The 17,392-nt window shown below is 41.6% G+C and overlaps 43 non-coding genes across 43 annotated transcripts; all 43 read left to right on the top strand.

Annotated features, from left to right (window-relative positions):
- Positions 1 to 104: 104 nt before the first annotated feature.
- On the top strand, positions 105 to 177 carry TRNAV-AAC (transfer RNA valine (anticodon AAC)). Its single transcript has one exon. It is a non-coding gene; the product is annotated as a tRNA-Val (tRNA).
- Positions 178 to 1,049: 872 nt separating this feature from the next.
- TRNAV-CAC (transfer RNA valine (anticodon CAC)) lies at positions 1,050 to 1,122 on the top strand. The gene has a single exon. It is a non-coding gene; the product is annotated as a tRNA-Val (tRNA).
- Positions 1,123 to 1,676: 554 nt separating this feature from the next.
- Positions 1,677 to 1,749, top strand: TRNAV-AAC (transfer RNA valine (anticodon AAC)). Its single transcript has one exon. It is a non-coding gene; the product is annotated as a tRNA-Val (tRNA).
- Positions 1,750 to 1,974: 225 nt separating this feature from the next.
- On the top strand, positions 1,975 to 2,047 carry TRNAV-UAC (transfer RNA valine (anticodon UAC)). Its single transcript has one exon. It is a non-coding gene; the product is annotated as a tRNA-Val (tRNA).
- A 260-nt stretch (positions 2,048 to 2,307) lies between these two features.
- TRNAV-AAC (transfer RNA valine (anticodon AAC)) lies at positions 2,308 to 2,380 on the top strand. Its single transcript has one exon. It is a non-coding gene; the product is annotated as a tRNA-Val (tRNA).
- Positions 2,381 to 2,466: 86 nt separating this feature from the next.
- TRNAV-CAC (transfer RNA valine (anticodon CAC)) lies at positions 2,467 to 2,539 on the top strand. The gene has a single exon. It is a non-coding gene; the product is annotated as a tRNA-Val (tRNA).
- A 66-nt stretch (positions 2,540 to 2,605) lies between these two features.
- Positions 2,606 to 2,678, top strand: TRNAV-UAC (transfer RNA valine (anticodon UAC)). Its single transcript has one exon. It is a non-coding gene; the product is annotated as a tRNA-Val (tRNA).
- A 415-nt stretch (positions 2,679 to 3,093) lies between these two features.
- On the top strand, positions 3,094 to 3,166 carry TRNAV-AAC (transfer RNA valine (anticodon AAC)). The gene has a single exon. It is a non-coding gene; the product is annotated as a tRNA-Val (tRNA).
- Positions 3,167 to 3,391: 225 nt separating this feature from the next.
- Positions 3,392 to 3,464, top strand: TRNAV-UAC (transfer RNA valine (anticodon UAC)). The gene has a single exon. It is a non-coding gene; the product is annotated as a tRNA-Val (tRNA).
- A 260-nt stretch (positions 3,465 to 3,724) lies between these two features.
- Positions 3,725 to 3,797, top strand: TRNAV-AAC (transfer RNA valine (anticodon AAC)). Its single transcript has one exon. It is a non-coding gene; the product is annotated as a tRNA-Val (tRNA).
- An 86-nt stretch (positions 3,798 to 3,883) lies between these two features.
- Positions 3,884 to 3,956, top strand: TRNAV-CAC (transfer RNA valine (anticodon CAC)). The gene has a single exon. It is a non-coding gene; the product is annotated as a tRNA-Val (tRNA).
- Positions 3,957 to 4,669: 713 nt separating this feature from the next.
- On the top strand, positions 4,670 to 4,742 carry TRNAV-CAC (transfer RNA valine (anticodon CAC)). The gene has a single exon. It is a non-coding gene; the product is annotated as a tRNA-Val (tRNA).
- A 66-nt stretch (positions 4,743 to 4,808) lies between these two features.
- Positions 4,809 to 4,881, top strand: TRNAV-UAC (transfer RNA valine (anticodon UAC)). The gene has a single exon. It is a non-coding gene; the product is annotated as a tRNA-Val (tRNA).
- Positions 4,882 to 5,296: 415 nt separating this feature from the next.
- TRNAV-AAC (transfer RNA valine (anticodon AAC)) lies at positions 5,297 to 5,369 on the top strand. The gene has a single exon. It is a non-coding gene; the product is annotated as a tRNA-Val (tRNA).
- Positions 5,370 to 5,594: 225 nt separating this feature from the next.
- On the top strand, positions 5,595 to 5,667 carry TRNAV-UAC (transfer RNA valine (anticodon UAC)). The gene has a single exon. It is a non-coding gene; the product is annotated as a tRNA-Val (tRNA).
- Positions 5,668 to 5,927: 260 nt separating this feature from the next.
- On the top strand, positions 5,928 to 6,000 carry TRNAV-AAC (transfer RNA valine (anticodon AAC)). Its single transcript has one exon. It is a non-coding gene; the product is annotated as a tRNA-Val (tRNA).
- Positions 6,001 to 6,086: 86 nt separating this feature from the next.
- Positions 6,087 to 6,159, top strand: TRNAV-CAC (transfer RNA valine (anticodon CAC)). Its single transcript has one exon. It is a non-coding gene; the product is annotated as a tRNA-Val (tRNA).
- Positions 6,160 to 6,225: 66 nt separating this feature from the next.
- TRNAV-UAC (transfer RNA valine (anticodon UAC)) lies at positions 6,226 to 6,298 on the top strand. The gene has a single exon. It is a non-coding gene; the product is annotated as a tRNA-Val (tRNA).
- A 1,046-nt stretch (positions 6,299 to 7,344) lies between these two features.
- Positions 7,345 to 7,417, top strand: TRNAV-AAC (transfer RNA valine (anticodon AAC)). Its single transcript has one exon. It is a non-coding gene; the product is annotated as a tRNA-Val (tRNA).
- Positions 7,418 to 7,503: 86 nt separating this feature from the next.
- Positions 7,504 to 7,576, top strand: TRNAV-CAC (transfer RNA valine (anticodon CAC)). The gene has a single exon. It is a non-coding gene; the product is annotated as a tRNA-Val (tRNA).
- Positions 7,577 to 8,130: 554 nt separating this feature from the next.
- TRNAV-AAC (transfer RNA valine (anticodon AAC)) lies at positions 8,131 to 8,203 on the top strand. Its single transcript has one exon. It is a non-coding gene; the product is annotated as a tRNA-Val (tRNA).
- Positions 8,204 to 8,916: 713 nt separating this feature from the next.
- Positions 8,917 to 8,989, top strand: TRNAV-AAC (transfer RNA valine (anticodon AAC)). The gene has a single exon. It is a non-coding gene; the product is annotated as a tRNA-Val (tRNA).
- Positions 8,990 to 9,702: 713 nt separating this feature from the next.
- TRNAV-AAC (transfer RNA valine (anticodon AAC)) lies at positions 9,703 to 9,775 on the top strand. Its single transcript has one exon. It is a non-coding gene; the product is annotated as a tRNA-Val (tRNA).
- Positions 9,776 to 9,861: 86 nt separating this feature from the next.
- TRNAV-CAC (transfer RNA valine (anticodon CAC)) lies at positions 9,862 to 9,934 on the top strand. Its single transcript has one exon. It is a non-coding gene; the product is annotated as a tRNA-Val (tRNA).
- Positions 9,935 to 10,488: 554 nt separating this feature from the next.
- On the top strand, positions 10,489 to 10,561 carry TRNAV-AAC (transfer RNA valine (anticodon AAC)). The gene has a single exon. It is a non-coding gene; the product is annotated as a tRNA-Val (tRNA).
- Positions 10,562 to 11,274: 713 nt separating this feature from the next.
- On the top strand, positions 11,275 to 11,347 carry TRNAV-AAC (transfer RNA valine (anticodon AAC)). Its single transcript has one exon. It is a non-coding gene; the product is annotated as a tRNA-Val (tRNA).
- Positions 11,348 to 12,060: 713 nt separating this feature from the next.
- On the top strand, positions 12,061 to 12,133 carry TRNAV-AAC (transfer RNA valine (anticodon AAC)). Its single transcript has one exon. It is a non-coding gene; the product is annotated as a tRNA-Val (tRNA).
- An 86-nt stretch (positions 12,134 to 12,219) lies between these two features.
- On the top strand, positions 12,220 to 12,292 carry TRNAV-UAC (transfer RNA valine (anticodon UAC)). The gene has a single exon. It is a non-coding gene; the product is annotated as a tRNA-Val (tRNA).
- Positions 12,293 to 12,707: 415 nt separating this feature from the next.
- TRNAV-AAC (transfer RNA valine (anticodon AAC)) lies at positions 12,708 to 12,780 on the top strand. Its single transcript has one exon. It is a non-coding gene; the product is annotated as a tRNA-Val (tRNA).
- A 225-nt stretch (positions 12,781 to 13,005) lies between these two features.
- On the top strand, positions 13,006 to 13,078 carry TRNAV-UAC (transfer RNA valine (anticodon UAC)). The gene has a single exon. It is a non-coding gene; the product is annotated as a tRNA-Val (tRNA).
- Positions 13,079 to 13,493: 415 nt separating this feature from the next.
- On the top strand, positions 13,494 to 13,566 carry TRNAV-AAC (transfer RNA valine (anticodon AAC)). Its single transcript has one exon. It is a non-coding gene; the product is annotated as a tRNA-Val (tRNA).
- An 86-nt stretch (positions 13,567 to 13,652) lies between these two features.
- Positions 13,653 to 13,725, top strand: TRNAV-UAC (transfer RNA valine (anticodon UAC)). Its single transcript has one exon. It is a non-coding gene; the product is annotated as a tRNA-Val (tRNA).
- A 415-nt stretch (positions 13,726 to 14,140) lies between these two features.
- On the top strand, positions 14,141 to 14,213 carry TRNAV-AAC (transfer RNA valine (anticodon AAC)). The gene has a single exon. It is a non-coding gene; the product is annotated as a tRNA-Val (tRNA).
- An 86-nt stretch (positions 14,214 to 14,299) lies between these two features.
- On the top strand, positions 14,300 to 14,372 carry TRNAV-UAC (transfer RNA valine (anticodon UAC)). Its single transcript has one exon. It is a non-coding gene; the product is annotated as a tRNA-Val (tRNA).
- Positions 14,373 to 14,787: 415 nt separating this feature from the next.
- On the top strand, positions 14,788 to 14,860 carry TRNAV-AAC (transfer RNA valine (anticodon AAC)). Its single transcript has one exon. It is a non-coding gene; the product is annotated as a tRNA-Val (tRNA).
- Positions 14,861 to 14,946: 86 nt separating this feature from the next.
- TRNAV-CAC (transfer RNA valine (anticodon CAC)) lies at positions 14,947 to 15,019 on the top strand. The gene has a single exon. It is a non-coding gene; the product is annotated as a tRNA-Val (tRNA).
- A 66-nt stretch (positions 15,020 to 15,085) lies between these two features.
- TRNAV-UAC (transfer RNA valine (anticodon UAC)) lies at positions 15,086 to 15,158 on the top strand. The gene has a single exon. It is a non-coding gene; the product is annotated as a tRNA-Val (tRNA).
- A 713-nt stretch (positions 15,159 to 15,871) lies between these two features.
- On the top strand, positions 15,872 to 15,944 carry TRNAV-UAC (transfer RNA valine (anticodon UAC)). Its single transcript has one exon. It is a non-coding gene; the product is annotated as a tRNA-Val (tRNA).
- A 415-nt stretch (positions 15,945 to 16,359) lies between these two features.
- TRNAV-AAC (transfer RNA valine (anticodon AAC)) lies at positions 16,360 to 16,432 on the top strand. The gene has a single exon. It is a non-coding gene; the product is annotated as a tRNA-Val (tRNA).
- An 86-nt stretch (positions 16,433 to 16,518) lies between these two features.
- TRNAV-CAC (transfer RNA valine (anticodon CAC)) lies at positions 16,519 to 16,591 on the top strand. The gene has a single exon. It is a non-coding gene; the product is annotated as a tRNA-Val (tRNA).
- Positions 16,592 to 16,657: 66 nt separating this feature from the next.
- On the top strand, positions 16,658 to 16,730 carry TRNAV-UAC (transfer RNA valine (anticodon UAC)). The gene has a single exon. It is a non-coding gene; the product is annotated as a tRNA-Val (tRNA).
- Positions 16,731 to 17,145: 415 nt separating this feature from the next.
- On the top strand, positions 17,146 to 17,218 carry TRNAV-AAC (transfer RNA valine (anticodon AAC)). Its single transcript has one exon. It is a non-coding gene; the product is annotated as a tRNA-Val (tRNA).
- Positions 17,219 to 17,304: 86 nt separating this feature from the next.
- On the top strand, positions 17,305 to 17,377 carry TRNAV-CAC (transfer RNA valine (anticodon CAC)). Its single transcript has one exon. It is a non-coding gene; the product is annotated as a tRNA-Val (tRNA).
- The last annotated feature ends 15 nt before the right edge of the window (positions 17,378 to 17,392 follow it).

The following is a 17,392-nucleotide window of genomic DNA, read 5'->3' as shown; positions in this document are numbered from 1 at the left end:
ACTTTGTCCTGTGTTCAGACATAGAGGAAGACCTGTTGAGTTTGGCTGGATCATTTTTTTCAATTTCATTTCGGTATGTTTGAACAGTTCGAGCTGTGCATGGAGTTTCTGTAGTGTAGTGGTTATCACGTTCGCCTAACACGCGAAAGGTCCCCAGTTCGAAACTGGGCAGAAACATGCCATCATTCTTTGTTAACAAAGCTATTGACTTTCAGTTCTTGATCTCGATTGCTTGTCATGAGCCCAGTAATGTCTTTTATCTAGTTTCTGTAGTGTAGTGGTTATCACGTTCGCCTCACACGCGAAAGGTCCCCAGTTCGAAGCTGGGCAGAAACAATGCGTTTTGACTTTCAATCCTTGATCTTTATTCCTTGCCTTGACCACAGCAACTTTTTTCGCTCCGTTTCTGTAGTGTAGTGGTTATCACGTTTGCTTTACACGCGAAATGTCTCCGGTTCGATCCCGGGCAGAAGCATGCGGTTTCTCTTTATTTTGATCACAAGTGTCTATTGTTGGTGTAATCAGCATCATTTTGACCCCTTTGCTTGTTTCTACATGCGTTTGCTTTTGTCTAGAGTGTGTGTTTTTGACAGTGTATAAGTTTTTCTAGTTCAAGTAACACCTGATAGGATCAAGGTGCGAAACCAGGCATCTACTTGCTTTTTCTCTTTCTTTTTGGCTTTTGGACAAAGGCATGCGATTGCTTTTTGCAAAATGGTTTTGTTTGCATGTTTTTTCTCTTTTTCACTAGCCTGACAAAAGAAAGGTTCCTTGGTTGGAAAGTGCACTTTGTCCTGTGTTCAGACATAGAGGAAGACCTGTTGAGTTTGGCTGGATCATTTTTTTCAATTTCATTTCGGTATGTTTGAACAGTTCGAGCTGTGCATGGAGTTTCTGTAGTGTAGTGGTTATCACGTTCGCCTAACACGCGTAAGGTCCCCAGTTCGAAACTGGGCAGAAACATGCCATTATTCTTTGTTAACAAAGCTATTGACTTTCAGTTCTTGATCTCGATTGCTTGTCATGAGCCCAGTAATGTCTTTTATCTAGTTTCTGTAGTGTAGTGGTTATCACGTTCGCCTCACACGCGAAAGGTCCCCAGTTCGAAACTGGGCAGAAACAATGCGTTTTGACTTTCAATCCTTGATCTTTATTCCTTGCCTTGACCACAGCAACTTTTTTCGCTCCGTTTCTGTAGTGTAGTGGTTATCACGTTCGCTTTACACGCGAATGGTCTCCGGTGCGATCCCGGGCAGAAGCATGCGGTTTCTCTTTATTTTGATCACAAGTGTCTATTGTTGGTGTAATCAGCATCATTTTGACCCCTTTGCTTGTTTCTACATGCGTTTGCTTTTGTCTAGAGTGTGTGTTTTTGACAGTGTATAAGTTTTTCTAGTTCAAGTAACACCTGATAGGATCAAGGTGCGAAACCAGGCATCTACTTGCTTTTTCTCTTTCTTTTTGGCTTTTAGACAAAGGCATGCGATTGCTTTTTGCAAAATGGTTTTGTTTGCATGTTTTTTCTCTTTTTCACTAGCCTGACAAAAGAAAGGTTCCTTGGTTGGAAAGTGCACTTTGTCCTGTGTTCAGACATAGAGGAAGACCTGTTGAGTTTGGCTGGATCATTTTTTTCAATTTCATTTCGGTATGTTTGAACAGTTTGCGCTGTGCATGGAGTTTCTGTAGTGTAGTGGTTATCACGTTCGCCTAACACGCGAAAGGTCCCCAGTTCGAAACTGGGCAGAAACATGCCATTATTCTTTATTAACAAAGCTATTGACTTTCAGTTCTTGATCTCGATTGCTTGTCATGAGCCCAGTAATGTCTTTTATCTAGTTTCTGTAGTGTAGTGGTTATCACGTTCGCCTCACACGCGAAAGGTCCCCAGTTCGAAACTGCGCAGAAACAATGCGTTTTGACTTTCAATCCTTGATCTTTATTCCTTGCCTTGACCACAGCAACTTTTTTCGCTCCGTTTCTGTAGTGTAGTGGTTATCACGTTCGCTTTACACGCGAAAGGTCTCCGGTTCGATCCCGGGCAGAAGCATGCGGTTTCTCTTTACTCCTATCTACTTGCTTTTTCTCTTTCTTTTTGGCTTTTGGACAAAGGCATGCGATTGCTTTTTGCTAAATGGTTTTGTTTGCATGTTTTTTCTCTTTTTCACTAGCCTGACAAAAGAAAGGTTCCTTGGTTGGAAAGTGCACTTTGTCCTGTGTTCAGACATAGAGGAAGACCTGTTGAGTTTGGCTGGATCATTTTTTTCAATTTCATTTCGGTATGTTTGAACAGTTTGAGCTGTGCATGGAGTTTCTGTAGTGTAGTGGTTATCACGTTCGCCTAACACGCGAAAGGTCCCCAGTTCGAAACTGGGCAGAAACATGCCATTATTCTTTGTTAACAAAGCTATTGACTTTCAGTTCTTGATCTCGATTGCTTGTCATGAGCCCAGTAATGTCTTTTATCTAGTTTCTGTAGTGTAGTGGTTATCACGTTCGCCTCACACGCGAAAGGTCCCCAGTTCGAAACTGGGCAGAAACAATGTGTTTTGACTTTCAATCCTTGATCTTTATTCCTTGCCTTGACCACAGCAACTTTTTTCGCTCCGTTTCTGTAGTGTAGTGGTTATCACGTTCGCTTTACACGCGAAAGGTCTCCGGTTCGATCCCGGGCAGAAGCATGCGGTTTCTCTTTATTTTGATCACAAGTGTCTATTGTTGGTGTAATCAGCATCATTTTGACCCCTTTGCTTGTTTCTACATGCGTTTGCTTTTGTCTAGAGTGTGTGTTTTTGACAGTGTATAAGTTTTTCTAGTTCATGTAACACCTGATAGGATCAAGGTGCGAAACCAGGCATCTACTTGCTTTTTCTCTTTCTTTTTGGCTTTTGGACAAAGGCATGCGATTGCTTTTTGCAAAATGGTTTTGTTTGCATGTTTTTTCTCTTTTTCACTAGCCTGACAAAAGAAAGGTTCCTTGGTTGGAAAGTGCACTTTGTCCTGTGTTCAGACATAGAGGAAGACCTGTTGAGTTTGGCTGGATCATTTTTTTCAATTTCATTTCGGTATGTTTGAACAGTTTGAGCTGTGCATGGAGTTTCTGTAGTGTAGTGGTTATCACGTTCGCCTAACATGCGAAAGGTCCCCAGTTCGAAACTGGGCAGAAACATGCCATTATTCTTTGTTAACAAAGCTATTGACTTTCAGTTCTAGATCTCGATTGCTTGTCATGAGCCCAGTAATGTCTTTCATCTAGTTTCTGTAGTGTAGTGGTTATCACGTTCGCCTCACACGCGAAAGGTCCCCAGTTCGAAACTGCGCAGAAACAATGCGTTTTGACTTTCAATCCTTGATCTTTATTCCTTGCCTTGACCACAGCAACTTTTTTCGCTCCGTTTCTGTAGTGTAGTGGTTATCACGTTCGCTTTACACGCGAAAGGTCTCCGGTTCGATCCCGGGCAGAAGCATGCGGTTTCTCTTTACTCCTATCTACTTGCTTTTTCTCTTTCTTTTTGGCTTTTGGACAAAGGCATGCGATTGCTTTTTGCAAAATGGTTTTGTTTGCATGTTTTTTCTCTTTTTCACTAGCCTGACAAAAGAAAGGTTCCTTGGTTGGAAAGTGCACTTTGTCCTGTGTTCAGACATAGAGGAAGACCTGTTGAGTTTGGCTGGATCATTTTTTTCAATTTCATTTCGGTATGTTTGAACAGTTTGAGCTGTGCATGGAGTTTCTGTAGTGTAGTGGTTATCACGTTCGCCTAACACGCGAAAGGTCCCCAGTTCGAAACTGGGCAGAAACATGCCATTATTCTTTGTTAACAAAGCTATTGACTTTCAGTTCTTGATCTCGATTGCTTGTCATGAGCCCAGTAATGTCTTTTATCTAGTTTCTGTAGTGTAGTGGTTATCACGTTCGCCTCACACGCGAAAGGTCCCCAGTTCGAAACTGGGCAGAAACAATGCGTTTTGACTTTCAATCCTTGATCTTTATTCCTTGCCTTGACCACAGCAACTTTTTTCGCTCCGTTTCTGTAGTGTAGTGGTTATCACGTTCGCTTTACACGCAAATGGTCTCCGGTGCGATCCCGGGCAGAAGCATGCGGTTTCTCTTTATTTTGATCACAAGTGTCTATTGTTGGTGTAATCAGCATCATTTTGACCCCTTTGCTTGTTTCTACATGCGTTTGCTTTTGTCTAGAGTGTGTGTTTTTGACAGTGTATAAGTTTTTCTAGTTCAAGTAACACCTGATAGGATCAAGGTGCGAAACCAGGCATCTACTTGCTTTTTCTCTTTCTTTTTGGCTTTTGGACAAAGGCATGCGATTGCTTTTTGCAAAATGGTTTTGTTTGCATGTTTTTTCTCTTTTTCACTAGCCTGACAAAAGAAAGGTTCCTTGGTTGGAAAGTGCACTTTGTCCTGTGTTCAGACATAGAGGAAGACCTGTTGAGTTTGGCTGGATCATTTTTTTCAATTTCATTTCGGTATGTTTGAACAGTTTGAGCTGTGCATGGAGTTTCTGTAGTGTAGTGGTTATCACGTTTGCCTAACACGCGAAAGGTCCCCAGTTCGAAACTGGGCAGAAACATGCCATTATTCTTTGTTAACAAAGCTATTGACTTTCAGTTCTTGATCTCGATTGCTTGTCATGAGCCCAGTAATGTCTTTTATCTAGTTTCTGTAGTGTAGTGGTTATCACGTTCGCCTCACACGCGAAAGGTCCCCAGTTCGAAACTGGGCAGAAACAATGTGTTTTGACTTTCAATCCTTGATCTTTATTCCTTGCCTTGACCACAGCAACTTTTTTCGCTCCGTTTCTGTAGTGTAGTGGTTATCACGTTCGCTTTACACGCGAAAGGTCTCCGGTTCGATCCCGGGCAGAAGCATGCGGTTTCTCTTTATTTTGATCACAAGTGTCTATTGTTGGTGTAATCAGCATCATTTTGACCCCTTTGCTTGTTTCTACATGCGTTTGCTTTTGTCTAGAGTGTGTGTTTTTGACAGTGTATAAGTTTTTCTAGTTCATGTAACACCTGATAGGATCAAGGTGCGAAACCAGGCATCTACTTGCTTTTTCTCTTTCTTTTTGGCTTTTGGACAAAGGCATGCGATTGCTTTTTGCAAAATGGTTTTGTTTGCATGTTTTTTCTCTTTTTCACTAGCCTGACAAAAGAAAGGTTCCTTGGTTGGAAAGTGCACTTTGTCCTGTGTTCAGACATAGAGGAAGACCTGTTGAGTTTGGCTGGATCATTTTTTTCAATTTCATTTCGGTATGTTTGAACAGTTTGAGCTGTGCATGGAGTTTCTGTAGTGTAGTGGTTATCACGTTCGCCTAACACGCGAAAGGTCCCCAGTTCGAAACTGGGCAGAAACATGCCATTATTCTTTATTAACAAAGCTATTGACTTTCAGTTCTTGATCTCGATTGCTTGTCATGAGCCCAGTAATGTCTTTCATCTAGTTTCTGTAGTGTAGTGGTTATCACGTTCGCCTCACACGCGAAAGGTCCCCAGTTCGAAACTGCGCAGAAACAATGCGTTTTGACTTTCAATCCTTGATCTTTATTCCTTGCCTTGACCACAGCAACTTTTTTCGCTCCGTTTCTGTAGTGTAGTGGTTATCACGTTCGCTTTACACGCGAAAGGTCTCCGGTTCGATCCCGGGCAGAAGCATGCGGTTTCTCTTTACTCCTATCTACTTGCTTTTTCTCTTTCTTTTTGGCTTTTGGACAAAGGCATGCGATTGCTTTTTGCAAAATGGTTTTGTTTGCATGTTTTTTCTCTTTTTCACTAGCCTGACAAAAGAAAGGTTCCTTGGTTGGAAAGTGCACTTTGTCCTGTGTTCAGACATAGAGGAAGACCTGTTGAGTTTGGCTGGATCATTTTTTTCAATTTCATTTCGGTATGTTTGAACAGTTTGAGCTGTGCATGGAGTTTCTGTAGTGTAGTGGTTATCACGTTCGCCTAACACGCGAAAGGTCCCCAGTTCGAAACTGGGCAGAAACATGCCATTATTCTTTGTTAACAAAGCTATTGACTTTCAGTTCTTGATCTCGATTGCTTGTCATGAGCCCAGTAATGTCTTTTATTTAGTTTCTGTAGTGTAGTGGTTATCACGTTCGCCTCACACGCGAAAGGTCCCCAGTTCGAAACTGGGCAGAAACAATGTGTTTTGACTTTCAATCCTTGATCTTTATTCCTTGCCTTGACCACAGCAACTTTTTTCGCTCCGTTTCTGTAGTGTAGTGGTTATCACGTTCGCTTTACATGCGAAAGGTCTCCGGTTCGATCCCGGGCAGAAGCATGCGGTTTCTCTTTATTTTGATCACAAGTGTCTATTGTTGGTGTAATCAGCATCATTTTGACCCCTTTGCTTGTTTCTACATGCGTTTGCTTTTGTCTAGAGTGTGTGTTTTTGACAGTGTATAAGTTTTTCTAGTTCAAGTAACACCTGATAGGATCAAGGTGCGAAACCAGGCATCTACTTGCTTTTTCTCTTTCTTTTTGGCTTTTGGACAAAGGCATGCGATTGCTTTTTGCAAAATGGTTTTGTTTGCATGTTTTTTCTCTTTTTCACTAGCCTGACAAAAGAAAGGTTCCTTGGTTGGAAAGTGCACTTTGTCCTGTGTTCAGACATAGAGGAAGACCTGTTGAGTTTGGCTGGATCATTTTTTTCAATTTCATTTCGGTATGTTTGAACAGTTTGAGCTGTGCATGGAGTTTCTGTAGTGTAGTGGTTATCACGTTCACCTAACACGCGAAAGGTCCCCAGTTCGAAACTGGGCAGAAACATGCCATTATTCTTTATTAACAAAGCTATTGACTTTCAGTTCTTGATCTCGATTGCTTGTCATGAGCCCAGTAATGTCTTTTATCTAGTTTCTGTAGTGTAGTGGTTATCACGTTCGCCTCACACGCGAAAGGTCCCCAGTTCGAAACTGCGCAGAAACAATGCGTTTTGACTTTCAATCCTTGATCTTTATTCCTTGCCTTGACCACAGCAACTTTTTTCGCTCCGTTTCTGTAGTGTAGTGGTTATCACGTTCGCTTTACACGCAAAAGGTCTCCGGTTCGATCCCGGGCAGAAGCATGCGGTTTCTCTTTACTCCTATCTACTTGCTTTTTCTCTTTCTTTTTGGCTTTTGGACAAAGGCATGCGATTGCTTTTTGCAAAATGGTTTTGTTTGCATGTTTTTTCTCTTTTTCACTAGCCTGACAAAAGAAAGGTTCCTTGGTTGGAAAGTGCACTTTGTCCTGTGTTCAGACATAGAGGAAGACCTGTTGAGTTTGGCTGGATCATTTTTTTCAATTTCATTTCGGTATGTTTGAACAGTTTGAGCTGTGCATGGAGTTTCTGTAGTGTAGTGGTTATCACGTTCGCCTAACACGCGAAAGGTCCCCAGTTCGAAACTGGGCAGAAACATGCCATTATTCTTTGTTAACAAAGCTATTGACTTTCAGTTCTTGATCTCGATTGCTTGTCATGAGCCCAGTAATGTCTTTTATCTAGTTTCTGTAGTGTAGTGGTTATCACGTTCGCCTCACACGCGAAAGGTCCCCAGTTCGAAACTGGGCAGAAACAATGCGTTTTGACTTTCAATCCTTGATCTTTATTCCTTGCCTTGACCACAGCAACTTTTTTCGCTATGTTTCTGTAGTGTAGTGGTTATCACGTTCACTTTACACGCGAAAGGTCTCCGGTTCGATCCCGGGCAGAAGCATGCGGTTTCTCTTTATTTTGATCACAAGTGTCTATTGTTGGTGTAATCAGCATCATTTTGACCCCTTTGCTTGTTTCTACATGCGTTTGCTTTTGTCAAGAGTGTGTGTTTTTGACAGTGTATAAGTTTTTCTAGTTCAAGTAACACCTGATAGGATCAAGGTGCGAAACCAGGCATCTACTTGCTTTTTCTCTTTCTTTTTGGCTTTTGGACAAAGGCATGCGATTGCTTTTTGCAAAATGGTTTTGTTTGCATGTTTTTTCTCTTTTTCACTAGCCTGACAAAAGAAAGGTTCCTTGGTTGGAAAGTGCACTTTGTCCTGTGTTCAGACATAGAGGAAGACCTGTTGAGTTTGGCTGGATCATTTTTTTCAATTTCATTTCGGTATGTTTGAACAGTTCGAGCTGTGCATGTAGTTTCTGTAGTGTAGTGGTTATCACGTTCGCCTAACACGCGAAAGGTCCCCAGTTCGAAACTGGGCAGAAACATGCCATCATTCTTTGTTAACAAAGCTATTGACTTTCAGTTCTTGATCTCGATTGCTTGTCATGAGCCCAGTAATGTCTTTTATCTAGTTTCTGTAGTGTAGTGGTTATCATGTTCGCCTCACACGCGAAAGGTCCCCAGTTCGAAACTGGGCAGAAACAATGCGTTTTGACTTTCAATCCTTGATCTTTATTCCTTGCCTTGACCACAGCAACTTTTTTCGCTCCGTTTCTGTAGTGTAGTGGTTATCACGTTCGCTTTACACGCGAATGGTCTCCGGTGCGATCCCGGGCAGAAGCATGCGGTTTCTCTTTATTTTGATCACAAGTGTCTATTGTTGGTGTAATCAGCATCATTTTGACCCCTTTGCTTGTTTCTACATGCGTTTGCTTTTGTCTAGAGTGTGTGTTTTTGACAGTGTATAAGTTTTTCTAGTTCAAGTAACACCTGATAGGATCAAGGTGCGAAACCAGGCATCTACTTGCTTTTTCTCTTTCTTTTTGGCTTTTGGACAAAGGCATGCGATTGCTTTTTGCAAAATGGTTTTGTTTGCATGTTTTTTCTCTTTTTCACTAGCCTGACAAAAGAAAGGTTCCTTGGTTGGAAAGTGCACTTTGTCCTGTGTTCAGACATAGAGGAAGACCTGTTGAGTTTGGCTGGATCATTTTTTTCAATTTCATTTCGGTATGTTTGAACAGTTTGAGCTGTGCATGGAGTTTCTGTAGTGTAGTGGTTATCACGTTCGCCTAACACGCGAAAGGTCCCCAGTTCGAAACTGGGCAGAAACATGCCATTATTCTTTGTTAACAAAGCTATTGACTTTCAGTTCTTGATCTCGATTGCTTGTCATGAGCCCAGTAATGTCTTTTATCTAGTTTCTGTAGTGTAGTGGTTATCACGTTCGCCTCACACGCGAAAAGTCCCCAGTTCGAAACTGGGCAGAAACAATGTGTTTTGACTTTCAATCCTTGATCTTTATTCCTTGCCTTGACCACAGCAACTTTTTTCGCTCCGTTTCTGTAGTGTAGTGGTTATCACGTTCGCTTTACACGCGAAAGGTCTCCGGTGCGATCCCGGGCAGAAGCATGCGGTTTCTCTTTATTTTGATCACAAGTGTCTATTGTTGGTGTAATCAGCATCATTTTGACCCCTTTGCTTGTTTCTACATGCGTTTGCTTTTGTCTAGAGTGTGTGTTTTTGACAGTGTATAAGTTTTTCTAGTTCAAGTAACACCTGATAGGATCAAGGTGCGAAACCAGGCATCTACTTGCTTTTTCTCTTTCTTTTTGGCTTTTGGACAAAGGCATGCGATTGCTTTTTGCAAAATGGTTTTGTTTGCATGTTTTTTCTCTTTTTCACTAGCCTGACAAAAGAAAGGTTCCTTGGTTGGAAAGTGCACTTTGTCCTGTGTTCAGACATAGAGGAAGACCTGTTGAGTTTGGCTGGATCATTTTTTTCAATTTCATTTCGGTATGTTTGAACAGTTTGAGCTGTGCATGGAGTTTCTGTAGTGTAGTGGTTATCACGTTCGCCTAACACGCGAAAGGTCCCCAGTTCGAAACTGGGCAGAAACATGCCATTATTCTTTGTTAACAAAGCTATTGACTTTCAGTTCTTGATCTCGATTGCTTGTCATGAGCCCAGTAATGTCTTTTATCTAGTTTCTGTAGTGTAGTGGTTATCACGTTCGCCTCACATGCGAAAGGTCCCCAGTTCGAAACTGGGCAGAAACAATGCGTTTTGACTTTCAATCCTTGATCTTTATTCCTTGCCTTGACCACAGCAACTTTTTTCGCTCCGTTTCTGTAGTGTAGTGGTTATCACGTTCACTTTACACGCGAAAGGTCTCCGGTTCGATCCCGGGCAGAAGCATGCGGTTTCTCTTTATTTTGATCACAAGTGTCTATTGTTGGTGTAATCAGCATCATTTTGACCCCTTTGCTTGTTTCTACATGCGTTTGCTTTTGTCAAGCGTGTGTGTTTTTGACAGTGTATAAGTTTTTCTAGTTCAAGTAACACCTGATAGGATCAAGGTGCGAAACCAGGCATCTACTTGCTTTTTCTCTTTCTTTTTGGCTTTTGGACAAAGGCATGCGATTGCTTTTTGCAAAATGGTTTTGTTTGCATGTTTTTTCTCTTTTTCACTAGCCTGACAAAAGAAAGGTTCCTTGGTTGGAAAGTGCACTTTGTCCTGTGTTCAGACATAGAGGAAGACCTGTTGAGTTTGGCTGGATCATTTTTTTCAATTTCATTTCGGTATGTTTGAACAGTTCGAGCTGTGCATGGAGTTTCTGTAGTGTAGTGGTTATCACGTTCGCCTAACACGCGAAAGGTCCCCAGTTCGAAACTGGGCAGAAACATGCCATCATTCTTTGTTAACAAAGCTATTGACTTTCAGTTCTTGATCTCGATTGCTTGTCATGAGCCCAGTAATGCCTTTTATCTAGTTTCTGTAGTGTAGTGGTTATCATGTTTGCCTCACACGCGAAAGGTCCCCAGTTCGAAACTGGGCAGAAACAATGCGTTTTGACTTTCAATCCTTGATCTTTATTCCTTGCCTTGACCACAGCAACTTTTTTTGCTCCGTTTCTGTAGTGTAGTGGTTATCACGTTTGCTTTACACGCGAAATGTCTCCGGTGCGATCCCGGGCAGAAGCATGCGGTTTCTCTTTATTTTGATCACAAGTGTCTATTGTTGGTGTAATCAGCATCATTTTGACCCCTTTGCTTGTTTCTACATGCGTTTGCTTTTGTCTAGAGTGTGTGTTTTTGACAGTGTATAAGTTTTTCTAGTTCAAGTAACACCTGATAGGATCAAGGTGCGAAACCAGGCATCTACTTGCTTTTTCTCTTTCTTTTTGGCTTTTGGACAAAGGCATGCGATTGCTTTTTGCAAAATGGTTTTGTTTGCATGTTTTTTCTCTTTTTCACTAGCCTGACAAAAGAAAGGTTCCTTGGTTGGAAATTGCACTTTGTCCTGTGTTCAGACATAGAGGAAGACCTGTTGAGTTTGGCTGGATCATTTTTTTCAATTTCATTTCGGTATGTTTGAACAGTTTGAGCTGTGCATGGAGTTTCTGTAGTGTAGTGGTTATCACGTTCGCCTAACACGCGAAAGGTCCCCAGTTCAAAACTGGGCAGAAACATGCCATTATTCTTTGTTAACAAAGCTATTGACTTTCAGTTCTTGATCTCGATTGCTTGTCATGAGCCCAGTAATGTCTTTTATCTAGTTTCTGTAGTGTAGTGGTTATCACGTTCGCCTCACACGCGACAGGTCCCCAGTTCGAAACTGGGCAGAAACAATGCGTTTTGACTTTCAATCCTTGATCTTTATTCCTTGCCTTGACCACAGCAACTTTTTTCGCTCCGTTTCTGTAGTGTAGTGGTTATCACGTTCGCTTTACACGCGAAAGGTCTCCGGTGCGATCCCGGGCAGAAGCATGCGGTTTCTCTTTATTTTGATCACAAGTGTCTATTGTTGGTGTAATCAGCATCATTTTGACCCCTTTGCTTGTTTCTACATGCGTTTGCTTTTGTCTAGAGTGTGTGTTTTTGACAGTGTATAAGTTTTTCTAGTTCAAGTAACACCTGATAGGATCAAGGTGCGAAACCAGGCATCTACTTGCTTTTTCTCTTTCTTTTTGGCTTTTGGACAAAGGCATGCGATTGCTTTTTGCAAAATGGTTTTGTTTGCATGTTTTTTCTCTTTTTCACTAGCCTGACAAAAGAAAGGTTCCTTGGTTGGAAAGTGCACTTTGTCCTGTGTTCAGACATAGAGGAAGACCTGTTGAGTTTGGCTGGATCATTTTTTTCAATTTCATTTCGGTATGTTTGAACAGTTTGAGCTGTGCATGGAGTTTCTGTAGTGTAGTGGTTATCACGTTCGCCTAACACGCGAAAGGTCCCCAGTTCGAAACTGGGCAGAAACATGCCATTATTCTTTGTTAACAAAGCTATTGACTTTCAGTTCTTGATCTCGATTGCTTGTCATGAGCCCAGTAATGTCTTTTATCTAGTTTCTGTAGTGTAGTGGTTATCACGTTCGCTTTACACGCGAAAGGTCTCCGGTTCGATCCCGGGCAGAAGCATGCGGTTTCTCTTTATTTTGATCACAAGTGTCTATTGTTGGTGTAATCAGCATCATTTTGACCCCTTTGCTTGTTTCTACATGCGTTTGCTTTTGTCTAGAGTGTGTGTTTTTGACAGTGTATAAGTTTTTCTAGTTCAAGTAACACCTGATAGGATCAAGGTGCGAAACCAGGCATCTACTTGCTTTTTCTCTTTCTTTTTGGCTTTTGGACAAAGGCATGCGATTGCTTTTTGCAAAATGGTTTTGTTTGCATGTTTTTTCTCTTTTTCACTAGCCTGACAAAAGAAAGGTTCCTTGTTTGGAAAGTGCACTTTGTCCTGTGTTCAGACATAGAGGAAGACCTGTTGAGTTTGGCTGGATCATTTTTTTCAATTTCATTTCGGTATGTTTGAACAGTTTGAGTTGTGCATGGAGTTTCTGTAGTGTAGTGGTTATCACGTTCGCCTAACACGCGAAAGGTCCCCAGTTCGAAACTGGGCAGAAACATGCCATTATTCTTTGTTAACAAAGCTATTGACTTTCAGTTCTTGATCTCGATTGCTTGTCATGAGCCCAGTAATGTCTTTTATCTAGTTTCTGTAGTGTAGTGGTTATCACGTTCACCTCACACGCGAAAGGTCCCCAGTTCAAAACTGGGCAGAAACAATGCGTTTTGACTTTCAATCCTTGATCTTTATTCCTTGCCTTGACCACAGCAACTTTTTTCACTCCGTTTCTGTAGTGTAGTGGTTATCACGTTCGCTTTACACGCGAAAGGTCTCCGGTTCGATCCCGGGCAGAAGCATGCGGTTTCTCTTTATTTTGATCACAAGTGTCTATTGTTGGTGTAATCAGCATCATTTTGACCCCTTTGCTTGTTTCTACATGCGTTTGCTTTTGTCTAGAGTGTGTGTTTTTGACAGTGTATACGTTTTTCTAGTTCAAGTAACACCTGATAGGATCAAGGTGCGAAACCAGGCATCTACTTGCTTTTTCTCTTTCTTTTTGGCTTTTGGACAAAGGCATGCGATTGCTTTTTGCAAAATGGTTTTGTTTGCATGTTTTTTCTCTTTTTCACTAGCCTGACAAAAGAAAGGTTCCTTGGTTGGAAAGTGCACTTTGTCCTGTGTTCAGACATAGAGGAAGACCTGTTGAGTTTGCCTGGATCATTTTTTTCAATTTCATTTCGGTATGTTTGAACAGTTTGAGCTGTGCATGGAGTTTCTGTAGTGTAGTGGTTATCACGTTCGCCTAACACGCGAAAGGTCCCCAGTTCGAAACTGGGCAGAAACATGCCATTATTCTTTGTTAACAAAGCTATTGACTTTCAGTTCTTGATCTCGATTGCTTGTCATGAGCCCAGTAATGTCTTTTATCTAGTTTCTGTAGTGTAGTGGTTATCACGTTTGCTTTACACGCGAAAGGTCTCCGGTTCGATCCCGGGCAGAAGCATGCGGTTTCTCTTTATTTTGATCACAAGTGTCTATTGTTGGTGTAATCAGCATCATTTTGACCCCTTTGCTTGTTTCTACATGCGTTTGCTTTTGTCTAGAGTGTGTGTTTTTGACAGTGTATACGTTTTTCTAGTTCAAGTAACACCTGATAGGATCAAGGTGCGAAACCAGGCATCTACTTGCTTTTTCTCTTTCTTTTTGGCTTTTGGACAAAGGCATGCGATTGCTTTTTGCAAAATGGTTTTGTTTGCATGTTTTTTCTCTTTTTCACTAGCCTGACAAAAGAAAGGTTCCTTGGTTGGAAAGTGCACTTTGTCCTGTGTTCAGACATAGAGGAAGACCTGTTGAGTTTGGCTGGATCATTTTTTTCAATTTCATTTCGGTATGTTTGAACAGTTTGAGCTGTGCATGGAGTTTCTGTAGTGTAGTGGTTATCACGTTCGCCTAACACGCGAAAGGTCCCCAGTTCGAAACTGGGCAGAAACATGCCATTATTCTTTGTTAACAAAGCTATTGACTTTCAGTTCTTGATCTCGATTGCTTGTCATGAGCCCAGTAATGTCTTTTATCTAGTTTCTGTAGTGTAGTGGTTATCACGTTCGCTTTACACGCGAAAGGTCTCCGGTTCGATCCCGGGCAGAAGCATGCGGTTTCTCTTTATTTTGATCACAAGTGTCTATTGTTGGTGTAATCAGCATCATTTTGACCCCTTTGCTTGTTTCTACATGCGTTTGCTTTTGTCTAGAGTGTGTGTTTTTGACAGTGTATAAGTTTTTCTAGTTCAAGTAACACCTGATAGGATCAAGGTGCGAAACCAGGCATCTACTTGCTTTTTCTCTTTCTTTTTGGCTTTTGGACAAAGGCATGCGATTGCTTTTTGCAAAATGGTTTTGTTTGCATGTTTTTTCTCTTTTTCACTAGCCTGACAAAAGAAAGGTTCCTTGGTTGGAAAGTGCACTTTGTCCTGTGTTCAGACATAGAGGAAGACCTGTTGAGTTTGGCTGGATCATTTTTTTCAATTTCATTTCGGTATGTTTGAACAGTTTGAGCTGTGCATGGAGTTTCTGTAGTGTAGTGGTTATCACGTTCGCCTAACACGCGAAAGGTCCCCAGTTCGAAACTGGGCAGAAACATGCCATTATTCTTTGTTAACAAAGCTATTGACGTTCAGTTCTTGATCTCGATTGCTTGTCATGAGCCCAGTAATGTCTTTTATCTAGTTTCTGTAGTGTAGTGGTTATCACGTTCGCCTCACACGCGAAAGGTCCCCAGTTCGAAACTGGGCAGAAACAATGCGTTTTGACTTTCAATCCTTGATCTTTATTCCTTGCCTTGACCACAGCAACTTTTTCCGCTCCGTTTCTGTAGTGTAGTGGTTATCACGTTCGCTTTACACGCGAAAGGTCTCCGGTTCGATCCCGGGCAGAAGCATGCGGTTTCTCTTTATTTTGATCACAAGTGTCTATTGTTGGTGTAATCAGCATCATTTTGACCCCTTTGCTTGTTTCTACATGCGTTTGCTTTTGTCTAGAGTGTGTGTTTTTGACAGTGTATAAGTTTTTCTAGTTCAAGTAACACCTGATAGGATCAAGGTGCGAAACCAGGCATCTACTTGCTTTTTCTCTTTCTTTTTGGCTTTTGGACAAAGGCATGCGATTGCTTTTTGCAAAATGGTTTTGTTTGCATGTTTTTTCTCTTTTTCACTAGCCTGACAAAAGAAAGGTTCCTTGGTTGGAAAGTGCACTTTGTCCTGTGTTCAGACATAGAGGAAGACCTGTTGAGTTTGGCTGGATCATTTTTTTCAATTTCATTTCGGTATGTTTGAACAGTTTGAGCTGTGCATGGAGTTTCTGTAGTGTAGTGGTTATCACGTTCGCCTAACACGCGAAAGGTCCCCAGTTCGAAGCTGGGCAGAAACATGCCATTATTCTTTGTTAACAAAGCTATTGACTTTCAGTTCTTGATTTCGATTGCTTGTCATGAGCCCAGTAAGGTCTTTTATCTAGTTTCTGTAGTGTAGTGGTTATCACGTTCGCCTCACACGCTAAAGGTCCCCAGTTCGAAACTGGGCAGAAACAATGCGTTTTGACTTTCAATCCTTGATCTTTATTCCTTGCCTTGACCACAGCAACCTTTTTCGCTCCGTTTCTGTAGTGTAGTGGTTATCACGTTCGCTTTACACGCGAAAGGTCTCCGGTTCGATCCCGGGCAGAAGCATGCGGTTTCTCTTTATTTTGATCACAAGTGTCTATTGTTGGTGTAATCAGCATCATTTTGACCCCTTTGCTTGTTTCTACATGCGTTTGCTTTTGTCAAGAGTGTGTGTTTTTGACAGTGTATAAGTTTTTCTAGTTCAAGTAACACCTGATAGGATCAAGGTGCGAAACCAGGCATCTACTTGCTTTTTCTCTTTCTTTTTGGCTTTTGGACAAAGGCATGCGATTGCTTTTTGCAAAATGGTTTTGTTTGCATGTTTTTTCTCTTTTTCACTAGCCTGACAAAAGAAAGGTTCCTTGGTTGGAAAGTGCACTTTGTCCTGTGTTCAGACATAGAGGAAGACCTGTTGAGTTTGGCTGGATCATTTTTTTCAATTTCATTTCGGTATGTTTGAACAGTTTGAGCTGTGCATGGAGTTTCTGTAGTGTAGTGGTTATCACGTTCGCCTAACACGCGAAAGGTCCCCAGTTCGAAACTGGGCAGAAACATGCCATTATTCTTTGTTAACAAAGCTATTGACTTTCAGTTCTTGATCTCGATTGCTTGTCATGAGCCCAGTAATGTCTTTTATCTAGTTTCTGTAGTGTAGTGGTTATCACGTTCGCCTCACACGCGAAAGGTCCCCAGTTCGAAACTGGGCAGAAACAATGCGTTTTGACTTTCAATCCTTGATCTTTATTCCTTGCCTTGACCACAGCAACTTTTTTCGCTCCGTTTCTGTAGTGTAGTGGTTATCACGTTCGCTTTACATGCGAAAGGTCTCCGGTTCGATCCCGGGCAGAAGCATGCGGTTTCTCTTTATTTTGATCACAAGTGTCTATTGTTGGTGTAATCAGCATCATTTTGACCCCTTTGCTTGTTTCTACATGCGTTTGCTTTTGTCTAGAGTGTGTGTTTTTGACAGTGTATAAGTTTTTCTAGTTCAAGTAACACCTGATAGGATCAAGGTGCGAAACCAGGCATCTACTTGCTTTTTCTCTTTCTTTTTGGCTTTTGGACAAAGGCATGCGATTGCTTTTTGCAAAATGGTTTTGTTTGCATGTTTTTTCTCTTTTTCACTAGCCTGACAAAAGAAAGGTTCCTTGGTTGGAAAGTGCACTTTGTCCTGTGTTCAGACATAGAGGAAGACCTGTTGAGTTTGGCTGGATCATTTTTTTCAATTTCATTTCGGTATGTTTGAACAGTTTGAGCTGTGCATGGAGTTTCTGTAGTGTAGTGGTTATCACGTTCGCCTAACACGCGAAAGGTCCCCAGTTCGAAACTGGGCAGAAACATGCCATTATTCTTTGTTAACAAAGCTATTGACTTTCAGTTCTTGATCTCGATTGCTTGTCATGAGCCCAGTAATGTCTTTTATCTAGTTTCTGTAGTGTAGTGGTTATCACGTTCGCCTCACACGCGAAAGGTCCCCAGTTCGAAACTGGGCAGAAACAATGCGTTTTGACTTT

This window comes from Ranitomeya variabilis, chromosome 2 (assembly GCF_051348905.1).
Source record: "Ranitomeya variabilis isolate aRanVar5 chromosome 2, aRanVar5.hap1, whole genome shotgun sequence".
Classification (NCBI taxonomy): domain Eukaryota; kingdom Metazoa; phylum Chordata; class Amphibia; order Anura; family Dendrobatidae; genus Ranitomeya; species Ranitomeya variabilis.
The sequence above is the reverse complement of the archived record's forward strand: the minus strand, read 5'-3'. Positions and strand labels throughout refer to the sequence as shown.